Below are 6000 nucleotides of genomic sequence, written 5' to 3'. Positions count from 1 at the left end.
CATCTCTGAGTAGCAACAAACTGCTTGAAGCATTTATCTTCCATTATTTATGGTAAATGCATCCAGGCTTTTCACTAGACCTTTGGACAATCTACTGGTCAACATCAGCCTAATCCCTCTTCCTTAATGAGTTCTTGATTCTGGGAGCTCTACTAATTGATGAATCATTAAATCTCTTTGTGGAAAACTTAGTTTTTATCCATGTCTTTCTCCTTCAGCAGTACACAATTATTCTCACTTGCCTTTATATCAGAAGTTCACACTTCATTTCAAAGAACTCCTAAGGTGAGTAGCTTCATTTTAGTTTGGGAATGAAAAACTTTTCCCTTATCCTTTCTAGGTTCTTTGGCTGGTCTAATAATTAAATTGACATAAGACAGAGATTCACAGAAGAGAAATTTAATTATATATGTGTGGGAGACACACAAAAGCATGAAGAGTCAAAGACAGTCTGACAACTGAATCTTATAAACCAATCCTGAGCTAAAGAGAAGGGGGTAAAATGCTTTGGAAATCAAAGACGAGGAAGACAATTCACAGGAAGATGAGGAGAGCACATATGTGGTAAACAGATGTGTATCATGCCATCAAAAGAGTCTTTCTAATAGAAAAAGTTGCATGTGGTAGGAGCTCTATTCCTGGTGTAGCTCCCTATCTAAATTCTTTTAGGCAGAAGGTAGAAAGCTGTTCTGAGTCTGCTGGGTCTTTTTTTTTTCCACATTTTAAAATTATTATTTATTTTTATCTTTTTATTTTATTGTGTTATGTTAGTCATCATACATTACATCATTAGTTTTTGATGTGGTGTTCCTTGATTCATTGTTTGTGTATAACACCCAGTGCTCCATTCAATACGTGCCCTCCCTAATACCCATCACCGGGCTAACCCATCCCCCCACCCCCTCCCCTCTAAAACCCTCAGTTTGTTTCTCAGAGTCCATAGTCTCTTGTGGTTCGTCTCCCCCTCTGATTTCCCCCCTTCATTTTTCCCTTCTTTTTTTTTTTTTTTTTTAACATATAATGTATTATTTGTTTCAGAGGTACAGGTCTGTGATTCATCAGTCTTACACAATTCACAGCGCTCACCATAGCACATACCCTCCCCAATATCTATCACCCAGCCACCCCATCCCTCCCACCCCCCACCACTCCAGCAATCCTCAGTTTGTTTCCTGAGATTAAGAATTCCTCATATCAGTGAAATCATATTTTTCTGATTGACTTATTTCGCTAAGCATAATATCCTCTAGTTCCATCCATGTCGTTGCAAATGGCAAGGATTCGTGTTTTTTGATGGGTGCATAATATTCCATTATATATATATATATATATATATATATATATATATATATATACACACACACACACACACACACACACACACCACACAACTTCTTTATCCATTCATCTGTTGATGGACATCTTGGCTCTTTCCATAGTTTGGCTATTGTGGACATTGCAGCCATAAACATTGGGGTGCACGTACCCCTTCGGATCACTACATTTATATATTTGGGGTAAATACCCAGTAGTGCATTTGCTGGGTCTCAGGGTAGCTCTATTTTCAACTTCTTAAGGAACCTCCATACTGTTTTCTAGAGTGGTTGCACCAGCTTGCATTCCCACCAACAGTATAGGAGGGTTCTGTTTTCTCCACATCCTTACCAACATCTATCGTTTCCTGTCTTGTTAATTTTAGCCATTCTGACTGGTGTGAGGTGGTATCTCACTGAGGTTTTGATTTGGATTTCCCTGATGCCAAGTGATGTTGAACACTTTTTCATGTGTCTTGGCCATTTGGATGTCGTCTTTGCAGAAATATCTGTTCATGTCTTCTGCCCATTTCTTGATTGGATTATTTGTTCTTTGGGTGTTGAGTTTGATAAGTTCTTTATAGGTTTTGGATACGAGCCCTTTATCTGATATGTCATTTGCAAATATTGTCTCCCCTTCTGTCAGTTGTCTTTTGGTTTTGTTGACTGTTTCCTTTGCTGTGCAAAAGCTTTTTATCTTGATGACGTCCCAACAGTTCATTTTTGCCCTCGCTTCCCTTGCTTTTGGCGATGTTTCTAGGAAGAAGTTGCTGTGGCTGAGGTCGAAGAGGTTGCTGCCTGTGTTCTTCTCAAAGATTTTGATGGACTCCTGTCTCACGTTTAGGTCTTTCATCCATTTTGAGTGTATTTTTGTGTGTGGTGTAAAGAAATGGTCCAGTTTCATTCTTCTGCATGTGGCTGTCCAATTTTCCCAATACCATTTGTTGAAGAGACTGTCTTTTTTCCACTGGACATTCTTTCCTGCTTTGTCAAAGATTAGTTGACCATAGAGTTGAGGGTCCATTTCTGGGCTCTCTATTCTGTTCCATTGATCTATGTGTCTGTTTTTGTGCCAGTACCATACTGTCTTGATGATGACAGCTTTGTAATAGAGCTTGAAGTCCGGAATTGTGATACCACCAGCTTTGCTTTTCTTTTTCAACATTCCTCTGGCTATTCAGGGTCTTTTCTGGTTCCATACAAATTTTAGGATTATTTGTTCCATTTCTTTGAAAAAAGTGGATGGTATTTTGATAGGGATTGCATTAAATGTGTAGATTGCTCTAGGTAGCATTGACATTTTCACAATATTTGTTCTTCCAATCCATGCGCATGGAACATTTTTCCATTTCTTTGTGTCTTCCTCAATTTCTTTCATGAGTATTCTATAGTTTTCTGAATACAGATTCTTTGCCTCTTTGGTTAGATTTATTCCTAGGTATCTTATGGTTTTGGGTGCAGTTATAAATGGGATCGACTCCTTAATTTCTCTTTCTTCTGTCTTGTTGGTGTATAGAAATGCAACTGATTTCTGTGCATTGATTTTAATCCTCCACTTTAATAAATTCCTGTATGAGTTCTAGCAGTTTTGGGGTGGTCTTTTGGGTTTTCCACATAAAGTATCATATCATCTGCAGAGAGTGAGAGTTTAACTTCTTCTTTGCCATTTTGGATACCTTTGATTTCTTTTTGTTGTCTGATTGTTTTGGCTAGGACTTCTAATACTATGTTAAATAGCAGTGGTGATAGTGGACATCCCTGCCATGTTCCTGATCTTAGGGGGAACGCTCTTAGTTTTTCCCCATTGAGAATGATATTCGCTGTGGCTTTTTCATAGATGGCTTTTATGATATTGAGGTATGTACCCTCTATCCCTACACTTTGAAGAGTTTGAATCAAGAAAGGATGCTGTACTTTGTCAAATGCTTTTTCTGCATCTATTGAGAGGATCATATGTTTCTTGTTCTTTCTTTCATTAATGTATTGTATCACACTGATTGATTTGCAGATGTTGAACCAACCTTGCAGCCCAGGAATAAATCCCACTTGGTCATGGTGAATAATCCTTTTAATGTACTGTTGGATCCTATTGGCTAGTATTTTAGTGAGAATTTTTGCATCCATGTTCATCAGGGATATTGGTCTGTAATTCTTTTTGGTGGGGTCTTTGTCTGATTTTGGAATCAAGGTAATACCGGCCTCATAAAATGAGTTTGGAAGTTTTCCTTCCATTTCTATTTTTTGGAACAGTTTCAGAAGAATAGGTATTAGTTCTTCTTTAAATGTTTGGTCGATTACCCCTGGGAAGCCATCTGGCCCTGGGATCTTGTTTGTTGGGAGATTTTTTTATTACTGCTTCAATTTCCTTAGTGGTTATGGGTGTGTTCAGGTTTTCTTTTTCTTCCTGGTTCAGTTTTGGTAGTTGATACATCTCTAGGAATGCATCCATTTCTTCCAAATTATCTAATTTGTTGGCATATAGTTGCTCATAATATGTTCTTATAATTGTTTGTATTTCTTTGGTGTTGGTTGTGAGCTCCCCTTTCTCATTCATGATTTTATTTATTTGGGTTGTTTTTCTTTTCTTTTTGATAAGTTTGGCCAGGGTTTTATCAGTCTTATGAATTTGTTCAAAGAACCAGCTCCTAGTTTCGTTGATCTGTTCTGCTGTTCTTTTGGTTTCTATTTCATTGATTTCTGCTCTGATCTTTATTATTTCTCTTCTCCTGCTGGGTTTAGGCTTTCTTTGCTGTTCTTTCTCCAGCTCCTTTAGGTGTAGGGTTAGGTTGTGTATTTGAGACCTTTCTTGTTTCTTGAGAAAGGCTTGTATTGCTATATACTTTCCTCTTAGGCCTGCTTTTGCTGCATCCCAAAGATTTTGAACAGTTGTGTTTTCATTTTCATTTGTTTCCATGAATTTTTTTAATTCTTCTTTAATTTCCTGGTTGACCCATTCATTCTTTAGTAGGATAATTTAGCTTCCATGTATTTGAGTTCTTTCCAACTTTCCTCTTGTGATTGAGTTCTGGTTTCAAAGCATTGTGGTCCAAAAATATGCAGGGAATGATCCCAGTCTTTTGGTACCGGTTGAGGCCTGATCTGTGACCCAGGATGCGATCTATTCTGGAGAATGTTCCATGGGCACTAGAGAAGAATGTGTATTCTGTTGCTTTGGGATGGAATGTTCTGAATATATCTGTGAAGTCCATTTGGTCCAGTGTGTCATTTAAAGCCTTTATTTCCTTGTTGATCTTCTGCTTAGATGATCTGTCCATTTCAGTGAAGGAAGTGTTAAAGTCCCCTGCTATTACTGTATTGTTGTCAATGTGTTTCTTTGATTTTGTTATTAATTGCCTTATATAATTGGCTGCTCCCATGTTAGGGGCATAGATATTTACAATTGTTAGATCTTCTTGTTAGATAGACCCTTTAAGTAGGATATAATGTCTTTCCTCATCTCTTATTATGGTCTTTGGTTTAAAATCTAATTTGTCTGATATAAGGATTGCCACCCCAGCTTTCTTTTGATGTCCATTAGCATGGTAAATAGTTTTCCACCTCCTCACTTTCAATCTGGGGGTGTCTTTGGGTCTAAAATGAGTCTCTTGCAGGCACCATATCGATGGGTCTTGTTTTTTTTATCTAATCTGATGCCATGTATCTTTTGATTGGGGCATTTAGCCCATTTACATTCAGGGTAACTATTGAAAGGTATGAATTTAGTGCCATTGTATTGCCTGTAAGGTGACTATTACTGTATATTGTCTCTATTCCTTTCTGGTATGTGTTACTTTTAGGCTCTCTCTTTGCTTAGAGGACCCCTTTCAATATTTCTTGTAGGGCTGATTTTGTGTTTGTAAATTCTTTTAGTTTTCGTTTGTCCTGGAAGCTTATTATCTCTCCTTCTATTTTCAATGACAGCCTAGCTGGATAAAGTATTCTTGGCTGCATATTTTTCTCATTTAGTGCTCTGAATATATCATGCCAGTCCTTTCTGGCCTACCAGGTCTCTGTGGATAGGTCTGCTGCCAATCTAATGTTTCTACCATTGTAGGTTACAGACCTCTTGTCCTGAGCTGCTTTCAAGATTTTCTCTTTGTCTCTGAGACTTGTATGTTTTATTACTAGGTGTCGGGGTATGACCTATTTTTATTGATTTTGAGGGGGGTTCTCTGTGCCTCCTGGATTTTGATGCCTGTTTCCTTCCCCAGATTAGGGAAGTTCTCGGCTATTATTTGCTCCAATATACCTTCTGCCCCCTCTCTCTTTCTTCTTCTTCTGGGATCCCAATTATTCTAATATTGTTTCATCTTATGGTATCACTTATCTCTCGAATTCTTCCCTCGTGATCCAGTAATGGTTTATCTCTCTTTTTCTCAGCTTCTTCATTCTCCATCATTTGGTCTTCTATATCACTAATTCTCTCTTCTGCCTCACTTTTCCTAGCAGTTAGAGCCTCCATTTTTGCTTGCACCTCATTAATAGCCTTTTTGATTTCAACTTGGTTAGATTTTATTTCTTTTATTTCTCCAGAAAGGGTTTCTTTCGTATCTTCCATGCTTTTTTCAAGCCCAGCTGGTATCTTTATAATCATTGTTCTGAACTCTAGTTCCGACATCTTACTAACGTCCATATTGATTGGGTCCCTTCCAGTCGGTACTGCCTCTTGTTATTTTTTCTGAGGTTA

This window comes from Eumetopias jubatus, unplaced genomic scaffold (genome assembly GCF_037043125.1).
Source record: "Eumetopias jubatus isolate StellerSeaLion01/CBP00866 unplaced genomic scaffold, mEumJub1_p1.0 scaffold_6, whole genome shotgun sequence".
Classification (NCBI taxonomy): Eukaryota; Metazoa; Chordata; class Mammalia; order Carnivora; family Otariidae; genus Eumetopias; species Eumetopias jubatus.
The sequence above is the reverse complement of the archived record's forward strand: the minus strand, read 5'-3'. Positions refer to the sequence as shown.